General features: G+C 39.1%; 2 protein-coding genes across 14 annotated transcripts in view; one reads left to right on the forward strand and one right to left on the reverse strand.

Moving 5' to 3' along the window:
- caska (calcium/calmodulin-dependent serine protein kinase a) overlaps positions 1-17,275 on the forward strand; it is a 462,337-nt gene that overhangs the window by 207,056 nt on the left and 238,006 nt on the right. The window lies entirely within an intron of this gene.
- gpr34b (G protein-coupled receptor 34b) overlaps positions 1-17,275 on the reverse strand; it is a 56,121-nt gene that overhangs the window by 5,169 nt on the left and 33,677 nt on the right. For both annotated transcript variants that reach the window (XM_073045535.1, XM_073045534.1), the window contains exon 3: positions 66-169. The gene's annotated coding sequence lies outside the window, so the exon portion shown is untranslated. The remainder of the gene's footprint in view (positions 1-65; positions 170-17,275) is intronic.

Below are 17,275 nucleotides of genomic sequence, written 5' to 3' on the forward strand. Positions count from 1 at the left end.
AGCTAGGATTGAAGTAGAAGATATGGCATTGTTGATCAACTTCACCATAGTTTTATATACATCACCTTTGAAATGATATACTGGAAGGTTCCAAAACGGAATGTGCAAATGCAAGAAATCTGAAATCCAAGTGGAGAATGTTGGAAATATCAAGCTGGTGAAGCCATATCTGAAAATACAAAACTGGAGTTAATATTTCGGTATGTAGATGCTCAGTATTGGTACCATTAATTTCATATTTGTTTACGCAGATCAATTACATAAATAGAGCAAACAGGAGGATAACAATGGTCAGCACATTGACATTTAGTGGAGAGGGCAAAAAACTGACAAGTTAAATTTGTCACTAACTAATTTTCTTAAAAAACAAAACTTGAACTACATGGTATAATTGCAAATATGGTAGAAAAGCCTGAGGAAGTTGGTGGTTGGAAGTGATGTTGTATGTATACGTATCTTTGAAGAGAGCAGAACAAATTAAGATGGGTATAATAAGTAAAAACAGGTTGGACAAACTTGGATTGTTTTCTCCAGAGTGGTGGAAGCCGGGGGAGCCTAACAGAAATTTATAAGGTATTAAAAAGCATAAATAGCATATTCAGCCAGTATCTTCTGGATTGAAATTATCAAATCCCAGACAGCATATATATATTACAGTATATATCATAGAATATTAGAAGGTGAGTTTTGTTAAATAATTATAAGGAATTGGTTGTGTTTCAGCATAATATTGTTCATTTCCATGCAACATACTGGTCAAGATGTATTCCTCTTATTAAGAAAGGAAGAATGTAAAAATAAAAGCTTCCGAATGGTGGTGTCAGGATAAGGTAGATTATAATTAGATACAACATAGTTTTATGGAAAGGAAATAAATTGCTAAAATAAAAACTAAGTTGACATTGGGAAATATCAAAGTCATGAAGTCATAAAATAAAGAGAACCAAACTATTTGACCTACTGACGTGGTCATTATCAGAATAATCCTGTCTCTTCCATTATACCATTTTTCTCCTGAAAGCCTTGCACATGATTCATTTTCAAGGGCCTGTACCTTCCTTTTCGAGGCAATGGTTCTGTTTCCACTATCCCTACAGACAGTGATTACATTGCAGAATAAGTGTAGAAGCTGCAGACAAAGTGCAGTATGGGTAAACAATAAAGTGCCTGAGCATAATGTAGGTTGTGAGATAGTCCATTTTATCTTGCAAGAGATCCATTCAAGAGTCTGATATCAGCACGATAGAAGCTGTCCTTTCAGGAAAGTGCTTTCAGACTTTTGTATCTGCTTAATGGGAGAGAGGAGAAGAGAGAATGTCAGGGTGGATGGGAACTTCAATTCTGCTGGCTGCATTACTAAAGCAGTGAGAAGTATAGACAGAGCTCATGGAGGGGACGCCGGTTTTTGTGATGTGCTGAGCTGTGTCCACATCTCTCTGTAGTTTCTCGCAGTCACATACAGAGCAGTTGCCATACCAAACTATTATGCATTCAGATAGAATGCGCTCTGTGGTGCATTGATAAAATTTGCTATGGGTCCGCACTGCAATGCAAAATCTTTTTCAGCCTCATGAGGAAGTAAAGACTTTGTTGGCCATGAGATTAATGTGGTTGTGCCAGGACAGTCTATTTGTGATGTTCGCTCCCAGGAACTTGAAGCTTTTAAATCTCTCCCCTTCAACAACATTGCTGTAGACAAGAACATGCCCTCTTTCTTGAAGTCAATGACAAACTCTTTAGATTTGTTGATATTGAGGGAAAGATTATTATCGTGACACCATGTTGCTCTCGCGCTCTTCTTACTGTGCTCCAACTCATTGTTATTTGAGATATGGCCTACTTTAGTTCTGTTAAGTTTCCCTTTTATCAACCCTTCCCCCCACTCCCCTTAACTCCTCCCCCCTAACATATCCCTGTAGAAAGAGAAAAAAAAAGGAAAAAAAAGAAAGAAAGAATGCCTGGATATCGAAAGATCCCCACATGCTCCATGGTGTTCGTAATAGCTTTAGTATATATATTTATTTCTTTCCCCAAATAACCAATAATTTTATCTTCGGAGCACCTATATAATCCTATCTTTTGTAAATAAGGGTGCCAAATTTTCAGAAATATTTCATATTTATCTCTTAAATTATAAGTAATTTTTTTCAAGTGGAATGCAGCTGAAAATTTCATTCTTCCAACGATCTATACTTAAGTATGAATCCGATTTCCAAGTAACTACAATAGCCTTTTTGGCTACTGCCAATGCAATTTTATGAATCCTTTCTGATATTTATTCAGTTTGGATTTCGGTTTTATCCCTTCAATATCGCCTAGTAAAAATAATGTGGATTATGTGGAAGTTGTGTTCCAATAATTTGTTCCAATAAAACTCTTAAATTTGTCCAAAAAGGTTGAATTTTAAAACAGGACCAAGTAGAGTGTAAAAAAGTACCAATTTCTTGATTACATCGGAAATATTGATCAGATAAATTTGGGTTTTATTTATTTTTTTTGTTGTGTAAAAAATTATATTGCACTAATCTTAACCGGACATTTGTTGTATTTCTCATACTGTTAAGACATAGTCTTGACCAATTTGTTTCTTCAATTTTAATATTCAAATCAGTTTCCCATTTTTGTCTTGACTTATGAATTCCTTGTTTAATTGTTTAATTGCCTGTTTTTGAATCAAACTATACATACAAGAAATAAGTTTTTTAATTTTTCCTTTTTGAATTAAAGTTTCTATTTCATTGGGTTTCGGCAATAACATTGTTTGACCCAATTTATCTCTTAAATAAGCCCTTAATTGGAAATAACAATAAAGAGTGTTGTTTGATATTTTGTATTTATTCTTTAATTGATCAAATGACATTAATATACCTCCTTCAAAACAATCTCCTATATATCTAATCCCTTTTTGAAACCAATTGTGTAAAAGTTGGTTATCCATTGTAAAAGGAATAAGTTTATTTTGAATTAAAGGTCTCTTTGCTAATAAAGATTTCTTTATCTCATCATCAGCATTTATCTTATCCCATAAGTCAATCAAATGTTTCAATATAGGAGATTCTTTCTTTTCCCGTATCCATTTAGATCCCCACTTATATATAAAATCTTCTGGTATATTTTCTCCTATTTTATCTAATTCTATTCTAATCCATGCCGGTTTATCTTCATCAAAAAAAGATGCAATAAATCTAAGTTGATTTGCTTTATAATAATTCTTAAAGTTTGGAAGTTGTAACCCTCCTAGGTCAAATTTCCATGTCAATTTTTCCAACGATATTCTTGACATCTTGCCTTTCCAAAGGAACTTCCTCACACATTTTTTTAACTCTTGAAAAAACTTCTGCGGTAATTGTATTGTAGTGTTTGGAATAAATATTGTAATCTAGGGAATTTATTCATTTTTACAGCATTTACTCTGCCTACTAATGTTATTGGTAATGTAATCCATTTATCAAGATCTTCTTGAATTTTTTTCAATAATGGTAAATAATGATATAAAGAATTTATATAAATTATCAACTCTTATACCTAAATATTTTATACCATTTATCGGCCATCTAAATTGAGTTTTTAGTCGACGTTGACTATAATCTCCTTTAGTAAGGGGTAGAATTTCACTTTTATCCCAATTTATTTTGTAGCCTGAGATTTTCCCATATTCTTCCAATCTAGAAGATAATTTACGCAGCGAATACAATGGGTTTGTTAAATAAAGCAAAACATCGTCAGCAAATAAATTAATCTTATATTCCTCCTGGTTAACTTTGAAACCCATAATATCTGGGTCCATTCTAATTAATTCAGTTAATGGTTCTATTGCCAACACAAATAAAGCAGGTGATAATGGACAACCTTGTCTAGTTGACCTTGTTAACTGAAATGATGTTGAAATTTGACCATTTGTCACTACTTTAGCTTTGGGATTAGTATTTAAGGTTTTAATCCATTTTATAAAAGATACTCCTAATCCATATTTTTCCAATACCTTAAATAAAAAATCCTATTCCAATCTATCAAATGCTTTTTCTGCATCTAAGGCAACTGCCACACTCATTTCCTCCCTCTTTTGTGCCAAATGAATTATGCTAAGTAACCGAGTTACATTATCTACTGATTGTCTATTTTTGATAAATCCTGTTTGATCCATATGTATTAATTTTGGTAGGTATTTAAATAATCTATTAGATAAAATTTTTGCTATTATTTTATAGTCGGTATTCAACAAAGAAATAGGTCTATATTGGCTTTAAAAGATCTCTATCTTTTTTTGGCAATACTATTAAAATAGCTGTCGAAAAAGATTCTGGAAGTTTATGCGTTCTTTCCGCTTGGTATATTAACTCCATAAAAGGAGGAATTAGTAAATCTTTAAACTTTTTATAAAGTTCGGGCTGAAAACCATCTTCTCCTGGGGATTTATTACTATGAAGTGATCCTAGAGCTTCTTCGACCTCTTTTAATGTAAAAGGCATATCTAATCCCTTCTGTTCTTCGGAATTCAATTTTGGAAGAGTTATTTGTGATAAAAACTTTTCTATCTCGACATTATCATTTTGTGATTCTGATTGATACAGTTCAGAATAAAAATTCTTAAAAGTTTCATTAATTTCTAAAGGTTTATAAGTAATTTTATTTACACTTGTTCTAATTGCATTTATCGTTTTGGAAATCTGGTCTGTTTTTAACTGCCAAGCAAGAATCTTGTGTGATCTTTTCCCTTTTTCTTACTGTGTCAAGTGTAGTTTAAATGATCTTGGTGCTGGATTTTGGAGTTCTGAGAGGAACTGTGTCTGTGAAGTTCTTCCTTCTTCAAGTCCTTGAAGACTGTGTTAGGGATCTAGAGCAAAGCTGGCTGACCTTCGGCTTGTAAGGGACAGTGAGCAGATAATTGATCAGAGTTATAGGGAAGCAGTCACCCCTGAATGGCAGGAGGCTGGTAGCTGGGTTACTAGCAGGTGAAGGTGAATAGGGTGTTAGTGCAGAGTATCCCTGTGGCCATTCCCCTAAGTAATCAGTATATTGCTTTGGGTACTGTTGTGGGGGATGATCTCCCAGGGAAATGCTACAGAGACCAGGTTACTGGCACTGAACATGGTTACGTGGTGTGTAAAGGAAAGGGGGAGAGGAGTGGAGCAGTAGTGATAGGAGACTCAGGAGAGGAACAGGCAGGAGATTCTGTGGATGTGAATGGGATACCCAAATGGTATGTTGCCTCCCAGGTGCCAGGATCAGGGATGTCTCAGATCACGTCCACAGCATTTTGGAGAGGGAGGGAGAGCAGCCAGACTTTTTGGTACATATTGGTACCAGTGAGATAGGAAGGAAAAATAAAGTGGGCCTGAAAAGAGACTTTAGAAACCTAGACAGAAAGCTGAGAAGTAGGACCTCCAGGGTAGTAATTTCAGGATTGCTGCGTGTGCCACGCGCCAGTGAGGGTAGAAAGAGGATGATTTGGCGGATTAATGTATGGCTGAGAAGCTGGTGTAGGGGGCAGAGCACAGAGCATTTGTGGGATTTAAAAGGAAATAGAAAAGACATGTCAAAAGGGCAATGCTATGGTAGTCATGGGAGATTTCAGTATGTGGGTCGATTGGGAAAATCAGGTTGGTAATGGATCTCAATTACAGTGATATGAGAGAGAAGTTGGCCAAAGTAAATTGGAAGGAGATTGTGCAGGGATGACAGCAGAGCAGCAGTGGTGTGAGTTTCTGGGAAAAATAAGGTGCAGGATAGATGTATTCCAAAGGCAAAGAAATAGTCAAATGGCAAAATAGTACAACTGTAGCTTTGACTTCCCTTGACAGCCAATGTAAAGGCAAAAGAGTACAACAATGCAGAAATTACTGGAAAGCTTTTAAAAACCTACAGAGAGCAACTAAAAAAATCATTAGGAGCAAAAAGATGAAATATGAAAGCAAGCTAGCAAGCAATATCAAAATGCAGAGTAAAAGCTGTTTCAAGTATGTAAAAAAAGATGAGAGTGGATGTAGGACTGCTAGAAAATGAGGCCAGAGAAATGATAACAGGGACTAAGGAGAGGGTTAATGTATTAAATGAGTATTTTGCATCAGTCTTCACTGTGGAAGACACTAGCAGTGCCTGATGTCGTGTGTGAGGGAAGAGAACTGAGTGCAGTTAGTATGACAAGAGAGAAGGTGCTCAAAAAGCTGAAAGACCTTAAAATACATAAGTCACCCAGACCAAATGAACTGCACCCTAGAGTTCTGAAAGAGGTAGTGGTTGAGATTGTGGAGGCATTAGTAATGATCTTTCAAAAATCATTGGACGAGCATGTTAGAATTCTTTGAGCAGATTATAAGTATGATAGATAAAAGAGATGCAGTGGATGTTCAAATATTGTTTGAATGTTGAAATTGATGTTCAAATGTTCATTTGGACTCTCAGAAGGCCTTTGACAAGGTGCCACGCGTGAGACTGTTTACTAAGTTAAGAACCCATGGTTTTGCAGGAAAGGTACTAGCATGTTTGATCATTGGCTGATTGGTAGGAGGAAGCAAATGGGAATAAAAGGATTCTTTTCTGGTTGGCTTCCAGTGATGTGTTCTGCAGGGGGTCTGTGTTGGGACATCTTTTTATGCTGTATATCAATTATTTAGATGATGGAATAGATGGCTTTGTTGCCAGATTTGTAAATGGTATGAAGATTGGTGGAGGGGCAAGTCATGTTGAGAAAACAGGAAAACTACAAAAGGAGTTAGACAGATTGGGAGAAAGGGCAAGAAAGTGGCAAATGAGATGCATTGTTGAAAAATACATCATCATACACTTTGAAAGAAAAAAATGTGCAAACTCTTTTCTAAACGGGGAGAAAATCCAAAAATCTAAGATGCAAAGGGTCTTGGGAGTTCTTGCGCAGAACAGCCTAATGGTTAACTTACAGGTAGAGTCAGTGGTGAGGAAGGCAAATGCAATGTTAGTATTCATTTCAAGAGTTCTAGAATAGAAAACGCAGTGATGTGATGTTGAGTCTTTATAAGGCACTGGTGTGGCCTCACCTTCAGTATTGTGAACAGTTTTGGGTTCCTTATTTAAGAAAAGATGAGCTGGCATGGGAGATGGTTCAGAGGAGGTTCATGAGGATGATTTTGGGAATGAAAAGGTTATATGAAGAACGTTTGATGGCTCTGTTCCTGTACTCGCTGAAATTTAGAAGCATGAGGGTGTATTGGGGGGTGGGAGTGGAGGTCACATTAAAACCTTTCGAATGTTGACAGGCATAGACAGTAGATGTGGAGAGGATGTTTTCCATGGTGGGGGAGTCCAGGACAAGAGGGCACAGCGTCAAGATAGAGGACCATCCATTTAAAACAGATAGGCGCGGAGAAATTTTTTTAGCCAGAGGATTCTGAATCTCTGGAATTTGTACTACAGGCAGTTGTGGAGGCCAGGTCATTGGGTGTATTTAAGGTGGAGATTGATAGGTTCTTGATTGGCTATGGCATCAAAGGTTACGGGGAGAAGGCCAGGGAGTGGAACTGAGCAGGAGAAAAAAAGGATCAGCCATGATTGACTGGTGAGCAGACTCAGTGGGCCAGATGGCCCAATTCTGCTCTATGTCTTATAGTCTTATGATCATATGCAAATTTGTAGAGCACCACTGTTCAGAATAATTGTGATGGGTGTGTTGCTGCTTATCCTTACAGCTTATCTATTCATTAGGAAATCAAGGATCCAGTTGCAGTGGGAGGCAAGGAGACTGCAAATTGCAGTGGGTCAAAATTGTCTGGAAAGCTGAAGTTGATGTGTGCCCTGACTAGACTTTCAGAGCACTTCATGATGGTAGATATTAAAATCACTGGGCCATAGTCATTAAGCAATTTACCTTGTTTTTCTTTGGTACCAAAATGATAGTCATCATCTTAAAGAAAATGAGGAAACTACAGCCTGAAGCAGGGAGGGGTTAAAAATGTCTACAAATAGCCTTGCCAACTGATGTAAGGAGACATCCAGGGTCAAAATCCGGACTCGATGCTTTCCACAGGTTTACTCTCCAGAAAACTGATCATGCATCCATGATTGTGACTGCAGATTCAGGTGCACTAGAGACTCTGGGTAGGTGGTGATGAGAATGTGAAAAGGGTAAGGGGTACGTGTAGAGGGGGTGGGCGAGGGGTAAGTGTAGCAAAATATGTAGACAGGACAAGAGAGAGGTACGTCATTGGGGAAGTAAGGAGAGGTAGCTAAAATAAGGTGCTAGGCCAGACGTGGAGACCACAAGGAAAAGGGAACCTGCGACCACAAGACAATGTGTTTGGCAAAGTATTTTGAGGATACCTATTTCAAGTGTTTTGAAGTGCATCAGTATTAATTCTAAGTATTACGCTTTAACCTTTGCTAATTCTGAGTATTTTGCATGCTTAGCTATGCAATAGCCCAGGCATGGGCAAACTATGGCCCGCGGGCCATATGCGACCCGTTAAGCTTTTTAATCCGGCCCGCAGAACTTGATGAAATTATATTAATAAACCTTGTTAACACCTCCGATCCATCCTGAGAATCGCCACAACAAAACTAAATCCAGACTTTGATGGGCTGGCTAAAAAGGGAGACCAACAACACTGTTCCCACTGAAATTAAAAATAAGTTTCTTCGTTGTGTTACGTAAAAAATGCATTTGAAAATATTTTTTTCAATAAGCCTTACATGTTACATGTCATTTCTGTTAAGTGATGGACATGAGTAGTGCGTAGGTGCACGTACGTTCTCAAAATAAAAAATGCGCTCCAGATCAAATAACGCGCTCCGCATACTGGCGCGCTGTCACTGTTCTGTCAGTGACACTGGTCGTTGTTGAGTTTTGGCACAGGGGACAATTGAATAAGAAGGAGCAGGACAAGTAGACCTGCATCTCCTACCATTTTTGAAATAAAGACAGGAGGAGAGTGATGATGATAATATCTTGAAGGATAACAGAATTTTCAGTGCTTTAAAATAATAACTGTTACTATTTAAAAAAGCTGTATTTTATTCATTTAATTTTCAGTGTTTTAAAAGTCATTTCAATAAATAGCTAAATACCATGGGACTTCAAAGACAGATATTTTGTTGTAATGCATTTGTTCATTTTCAATTGAAATTAAAGCACATGTTTTCTACATATCCCATGATATTTTATTTTCTCTTATGAGGTGTATTACCAAAACACTCCGTCCATCTGCTCCTGGTCCGGCCCCCCTGTCAAATTTTAGAACCCTTTGTGGCCCACAAGTCAAAAAGTTTGCCCACCCCTGCAATAGCCAATCAATTGATGAATTCGAATCGGTAACCATATTTGCGAATGTAGTACCCTGCTTTTGAGTATAAGTATGACCTTTGTAAACGGACAAATTGGGAGTTGGCTACCGTACGCCTGAAGTGCGTAAGGGCTGCGAACTCTTCTCTGAATAAAAGCTGCTTCAGAGGTAATTTCGTGTCTCTGGTGTTTTTCCTCAACTGAGCAGGTAACAGTTACAGGTTGACAGTGACATATGCATTCCCTTCTGTTCAAAATGTGTAGAATGCATTAAGCTAGTTGGGAGGAAATGCGCTGATTCCAGCAATACTGCCTAACCCTGTTTTTTAACCCTTTATAGTATGTAGGTAACATTTCACCGGGGAATCTGCCGAGGTTGTCTTTATTGTCCGTTGCTCCTGAGGCAGCCTCATCTACATTGGTGAGACCTGTCATAAATTGCGGGACCACTTTGAGCACCTCTGTCCATCTGCCAAAAGTGGATCGACCCAATGGCCCAACATCTTAATTGGGATTCCCATTCCCGTTCTTACATCTCAGTCCATGGCCACCTCCTGTGCCAAATTGAAGTCACCCTCAGGGTGGAGGAGCAACACATTATATTCCGTCTGGGTAGCCTCCAATTTAATTGCATAAATATCGATTTTTATTTTTAATTTTTTGGTTGATTTAAAAAATTCCCTCCATCTCCCCTCCTCTTCTATTCCCCACTCTGGCCCCTTGCCTCTTCTCACCTACCTATCACCCCTCCTGGTGCCCATCCTCCTTTCCTTTCTCCTATGGTCCACTCTCTTCTATCAGATTACTTCATCTTCAGCCCTTGACCTTTTCTACCCACCTGGCTTCACCTATCACTTTCTAGCTATCCTTTCCGCTCCCCCACCCATCTTTCATTGTGGTGTCTTCCCCCTTCCTTTCCAAACATGAAAAAGATCTCTGCCTGAAATGTCAGCTTTGTTCATTTCTATGGTTGCTGTTTGACCTGAGTTCTTACAGCGTTTTGTATGTGTTGCTTTGGATTTCTAGCACGAAGAATTTCTTGTGTTTATAGTATGTAAGACCTGTCACAGAGTGACGACGGGACTGGGACTCAATTATGAACTGAGTCTTATTGAAACAAGATATAATTATTGAAGTAAGATTGTATTGAAACAGAAAATAATGAGAGGTTGATGGGATCAATGCTAAAAAGGCTTTTTCTTCTTGGAAATTCTGTAGTTTCATTGTAAGGCTTTGTCTATTTCGAATTAAGAGGAGAAGAAATATATTTTCACTGTGATAATAAAAATACATTTCTCAATCATAAAGGATTGACCAATTGTTTCATTATATTTGAGACTGTCTGATCATCAAAAGAATCTGCAATATGATATCAGGCAAGAAGGTGCACAAAATGAAAGATCTATCAATGGTAAGAGTATGCACTTGTGTTTTGCACTAGGCAGGTGTTATTTACCTGTTCACATTCTTCACCAAAGTTCATACTTTGAATATTCTGTTTAATGTTCTTTCTGTCCACCCACTTAACTAGTTTTCAAAGTCTTTATGTCCTCAGTTCACTTTGTTACTGAATTCTGTAATCAGGAGACGTCAGTCTGCTCCATTGAGTAGTAGAGAGCCTAGCTGTGATCCACTTAGTATTAATAAATCTGCCAAAGTAAAATGGTGTACTTTCTCTGATAAAAGAAAAATGAACAAGTGCTGAAAATGTAAAATAAAAACACTATTTCCTGGAAGTATCCATCAACTTGGGAGCATCTATGGAGAGGATATCAGAAATTGGAATAGTTGGAGGTGCATAGGTTTTAAGAAGCATGAGGTGTGTAAAGTGCCAAGGGAAAGAAGGAAAGCTGTGTAATAACATGGAAAGTGGAGGAGGTTAAATAATTAAATGGATGGTAATTTGATAGAACAAAACCTTGGAAATGAAAAAAGAATGATAATCAAATGGACAAAAGAATTTGGAAAGAATGCTGAAAATACTCATTAACAGATTTTTTTTCAATGATTCTAGGAGATATTAATGTACATAATTGGAGGTTCTCTCTATCAGACTTCTGTTAAATTTTATTGGAACAATTTTGGAGGCCATGAATAGATAAGGGCAATGAAAGAATGAAGCAGTGAATTAATCTGTCAGGCTCAGCGTTGAACTTAGACAGAATCAACTATTGATATTTTCACTACAACTTTGACAACTCCAATCTCCTAGACTTAGGAGTCAACATCCCTTTGCATTTAGATGCTTGATTTCCTGACTAATAGACTGCAATCAGTAAGCATCGGCAGCAACATCTCTGCCATATTGGTGTGATTTGCTGTTGATTATCCTCTGGTTTCCCACAAATCTGCATCTTCAGTCTCCTTTTCTTCATATACTCTCAACTGTGTGGCCAGATTCTGCTCCAACTTCGTCTATAAGTTTGCAGATCAGAGTTCTGCAGTGGGCCAAATCTCAAATAACAATGAGTCAGAGTGTAGGAAGGAGATAGAGAGCCTTGTCAAGTAGTATCATGTCAACAACCTTTCCCCCAATGCCAGCAAAATAAATGAGCTGCTTATTGATATTAGGAAGGGGGTGGTTACATGCTCCATTGGTTACACAGCACCATTGGTTATATCAATGGTGCTGTGGTTGAGAGAACTGAGAGCCTCAATTTCCTAGGAGTGAGCATCACCTGTCTCGGTTCAACCATCTAGACACCATGTGCACCATTGCCTCTATTTCCTTGGGAGGATAAAGAAATTTGGCATGTTCCCTTTAACCCTCACCAATGTTTACAGATGCACAATAGAAAACATCTTATCCAGATGCATCACGGCTTGGTATGAAAGCTGCTCTGACTGAACCAGCAGAGATTTCTGGACACAGCTCTGTCTATCATGGAAACCAGTCTCCCCTCCATGGACTCTGTCTACATTTTTTCATTGCTTCTGTAAAACAACTGATGTAATCAAAGACACCATGCAGTCTGGACAGTCTCTCTTCTTCTCCCCCCCCCCCCCCCCAAATTGGGCAGGGAATAAGAACATCCTGAAATCCTCTACAACCAGGCTCAAAGACAGCTTCTTGTATTATAAGACTAGTCAGCAGTCCCCTAGTACAATACGATGGACTCTAGACCTCAGAATCTACCTTAATGGCTCATCTTATTGTCTTCCTGCATTGCACTTTCTCTGTAACTGTAACCTTTATTCTCTGCTGTTAGTGTTTCTTCCATTGAACTGCTGTGATGAAATGATCTGCTGGATGGCATGCAATGCCAAGTTTTTTTTGCTTGGCGATTCCTAATGATGCAGAGGCTCCCACTCACCTCACATCCAGCATATCATCCTTGGTCATTTCCATCACCAACTACATTTTCTCCTCCCCACCCCTTTTTGCCTTCCACAGGGCATACTCTCCATGACTGCCTGGTCCATTCACCCTTTCACACCCATCCCTTCTTTACCCCTGGCACTTTCCCTTGCCCTCAGAATAGATGTAGCAGTTGTCCTTACCCCACCACCTCCAGCCTTGTCTCCTGCATTCAATGCTTTTGATGTTGCCTTCTCTACATCACCAAGACCAAGCGCATACTCAGCGACTATTTTGCAGAACACTTATGCTCCGAATTCCCAGTTAGACCAGAAGACATAGGAGCAGAATTAGGCCATCTGGCCCATTGAGTCTCCTCCGCCATTCAATCATGGCTGTTCCTTTTTTTTAAATCTCTCCCTCAACCCCAGTTCCTGGCCTTCTCCCTGTAACGTTTGATGCCATGTCCAATCAAGAACCTACCAATCTCTGCCTTAAATACGCCCAATAACCGGGCCTTCACAGCTGCATGTGGCCACAAATTCACCACCCTTTGGCTAAAGAAATTTCTCCATATCTCTGTTCTGAAAGGGTGCCCCTCTATCCTAGACCTTTCAATATTCAGAAGGTTTCAATGAGATCCCCCCTCATCCTTCTGAATTCAGTGAGTACACACCCAGAACTATCAAACGTTCCTCGTATAATAACCCTTTCATTCCTGGAATCATCCTTGTTAACCTCCTCTGGACCTTCTCAAATCTTAGCACATCTTTTCTAAGATGAGAGGCCCAAAACTGTTCACAATACTGAAGGTGAGGCCTCACCAGTGCCTTATAAAGCCTCAGCATCACAACTTTTCTCTTGTATTCTAGACCTCTTGAAATGAATGCTAACATGGCATTTGCCTTCCTCACCACTGACTCAACCTACAAGTTAACCTTCAGGGTGTTCTGCACAAGGACTCCCAAGACCCTCTGCATCTCAGATTCCTGGATTCTCTCCCCATTTAGAAAATAGTCCGCACATTTATTTCTACTACCAAAGTGCTTGACCATGTATTTTCCATATTGTATTTCATTTGCCACTTTCTCGCCCATTTTCCTAATCTGTCTGTCCTTCTGCATCCTGTTTCCTCAACACTACCTGCCCCTCCACCAATCTTCATATCATCTGCAAGCAGCAACAAAGCCGTCTAAATCATTTACAGTATATACAGCATAAAAAGAAACACCAGCCCCTGCGGAACACCACTAGTCACTGGCAGACGAGCAGAAAAGGATCCTTTTATTCCCACTTGCTGCCTCCTACAAATCAGCCAATTCTCTAACCATGTTAGTAACTTTCCTGTAATACCATGGGCTCTTAACTTGGTAAGCAGCCTCGTGTGACACCTTATCAAAGGCCTTCTGAAAGTTCAAATATACAACATCTACTGCATCCACTTTATCTATCCCACTTGTAATCTCTTCAAAGAATTTCAACAGGTTCGCCGGGCAAGATTTTCCCTGAAGGAAACCATGCCGACTTTGTACTATCTTGTCCTGTGTCACCAAGTACTCCATCACCTCATCCTTAACAATTGACTCTAACATCTTCCCAACCACTAAGATCAGACTAGCTGGTCTATAATTTCCTTTCTGCTGCCTTCCTCCTTTCTTAAAGAGTGGAGTGACATTTGCAATTTTCCAGTCCTCTGGCACTATACCAGAGTCCAATGATTTTTGGAAGATCATTTTTAATGCCACCACAATCTCTAATGCTACCTCTTTCAGAACTCTAGGGTGCAGTTTCTCTGGTCTGGGTGACATATATATTTTAAGGTCTTTCAGCTTTTGGAGCACCTTCTCTCTTGTAACAGTAACTGCACTCACTTCTCTTCCTTCACACATGATCATATCAGGCACACTGCTAGTGTCTTCCACAGTGAAGACTGATGAAAAATACTCATTTAGTTTATCAGGCATCTCCTTGTCCCCTGTTATTATTTCTCCTATTTCCACCCTCATTCTTTTTTATTTTTAACATGCTTGAAAAAACTTTAACTATCCACTTTGATATTATTTGCTAGCTTGCTCTCATATTTCATTTTTCCCCTTCTAATGATTTTTTTAGTTGCTGTCTGTAGGTTTTTAAAAACTTCCCAATCCTCTATCTTCCCACTAATTTTTGCTTTGTTGTATGCCCTTTCTTTTGCTTTTACAATAGCTTTGGCTTCCCTTGTCAGCCACAGTTGTACTATTTTACCATTTGAGTATTTCTTCATATTTGGAATACACAAGTCCTGCACCTTCCTCATTTTACCCAGAAACACACACCATTGCTGCTCTGCTGACATCCCTGCCAGCATCTCCTTCCAGTTTACTTCGGCCAACTCCTCTGACACACCACTGTAATTTCCCTTACTCCACTGAAATACTGCTACATCAGAGTTCACTTTCTCCCTATCAAATTTCAAGTTGAACATAATCATATTGTGATCACTGGTTCCTAAGGGTTCTTTTACCTTTAGCTCCCTAATCGCCTCTGGTTGATTACATAAGACCCAATCCAGTGTAGCTGATCCCCTAGTAGGCTAAATGACAAAACTGCCCTAAAAATCTATCTCTTAGCCATTCAGTAAACTCACTCTCTTGAGATCCATTACAAACCTGATTTTCCCAATTGACCTGCATATTAAAATCTCCCATGACTACCATAACATTGCCCTTTTGACTTGCCTTTTTTATTTCCTGTTATAACCTGTGGTCCACCTTCAGCCTCTGTTGGGAGGCCTGTATATAACTGCCATCAATGTAATTTTACCCTTGCAGTCTCTTAACTCGACCCACAAGGATTCAACATCTTCTAATCCTACCTACATCTTTCTACTGATTTGATGCCATTCTTTACCAGTAGAGCCACACCACATTCCCTGCCTACCTTCCTATTCCTCCTATATAATGTGTAACCTCGTACATTTAGATCCCAACTACAGCCATTCTTCAGCCACGATTCAGTGATGGCCACAACATCATACCTGGCAATCTATAATATTGCAACAAGATCATCCACCTTATTTTTTTATCCTACACACATTTAGATACAACACCTTGAGTACCGTATCTGCTATCCTTTCTGATTCTGCTTCCCTAATGATTTGATACTCAGCCTGTTGGCTGCAACTAAGTCCTATCATCTGTCTGCCCTTCCTGACAATCTAACTGCACACTATCTTTACCTTTTTACCATCCGTCCTATCCTGAGTACCTTCACTCTGGTTTCCCCCCTGCCCAGCCAAGTTAGTTTAAACCCTCCCCAACAGCTCTAACAAACCTGCCCGCAATAATATTGGTCCCCCTTGGGTTCAGGTGCAACCCGTCACTTTTGAGCAGATTATTCCTCCTCAGAAGAGATTCTCATTATCCAAGAACCTGAAGCCCTGCTTCCTGCACCTGCTTCTCAGCCATGCATTTATCTGCCAAATCATTCTGTTTCTACCTCACTGGTACATGGCAAAGGCAGCAATCCAGAAATTATTACCCAGGAGGTCCTGCTTCTCAGCTTTCTACCTAGCTTTCTAAATTCTCTATTCTGGACCTCATTGTTTTTCCTTCCTATGTCATTGGTACTAGTTGTAGACATTTCAACTCCCCTTCCCACTCAGATCTTTTCATCCTGGGCCTCCTTTGCTGCCAGGATGAAGTTCAATGCATACTGAAGAAGCAACATCATTCAAGCCATGAATGTTGAGTTTTCCTTATATATGTTAAGGATGGAAGAAATAAAGTCAATTTTAGGTAAATTCTCATTTTTACACACTCTCACGCTCACACTCAGACTCTCACTCAAACACTTTTGTCCCTTTTCTGTTCTACGATTTTCCAGTCTTTCCCATTTTTGCTGCCGTCCTGCTCTCCCTTTTCACCCATCTTTGTTCCCTTCCACCTCCTGGCTCCATCCATCCGCAGGACCCCCTTTCTCAACCCTCCCCCCACGCCTCCCATCTGGTCCCAACTGTTTCCCTTTCCATTTTCTCGTTGTTCCCATTCTTAACACCTTATCCGCATCCTGTTCTGGTAGTGCTTTTTGTTCCTGCTTATCTCCTTCCAGCAGCTGTTTTCCATCTTCACACTCCTTTCCTACTAACTACTTCCATTTTTTTTCCCACATTTCTATCATTCACCTTCCACAGTCTTCCATCTCCGCTGCCCTTCATTATCTGCTCACCTCCCCTGCCTGTCATTTTACTCTGCTCTTCCACCAATCCCCTCAGAATCCTTTCTTGCTTCTCCACTTCTCTCTATGTTGGCCATTGCACTCCTCTGTTCACAGTCCTGATGCTGTGTTCCTCCAGCTGATTATTGCTCCAGATTCCAGCTCTGCAGTCTCCAGTGTTCCAATACAACTCAGTGTTTATTCCTACTATTTTCTCAATTTCTTTTCTAATCCTCCATCCATGCTAAAATGTGACCCTCCATTTCTATCTCCTTGTTTTATAAAGCAACTTTTTATGGTATCTTTTCAAGTGTTTTCTGAAAATTCTAATACAATTTAACCTCTGGTTCTTTGTTTGCTAATCAATGCGTTATTCCTTTGGCATTACTGTTCAGCAGCTGTTTTGTATTTTATAAATATTTTTTCCCACTTTGTTCTATACCTGTTTAAAAAGGAATAATATTTTCAAAGAGTCTAAGAAAAGTACAGATCTTTTGTGTCTTTTAATATTTTCCAGTATTTTAAGTCCATGA

This window comes from Hemitrygon akajei, chromosome 5 (assembly GCF_048418815.1).
Source record: "Hemitrygon akajei chromosome 5, sHemAka1.3, whole genome shotgun sequence".
Taxonomy (NCBI): domain Eukaryota; kingdom Metazoa; phylum Chordata; class Chondrichthyes; order Myliobatiformes; family Dasyatidae; genus Hemitrygon; species Hemitrygon akajei.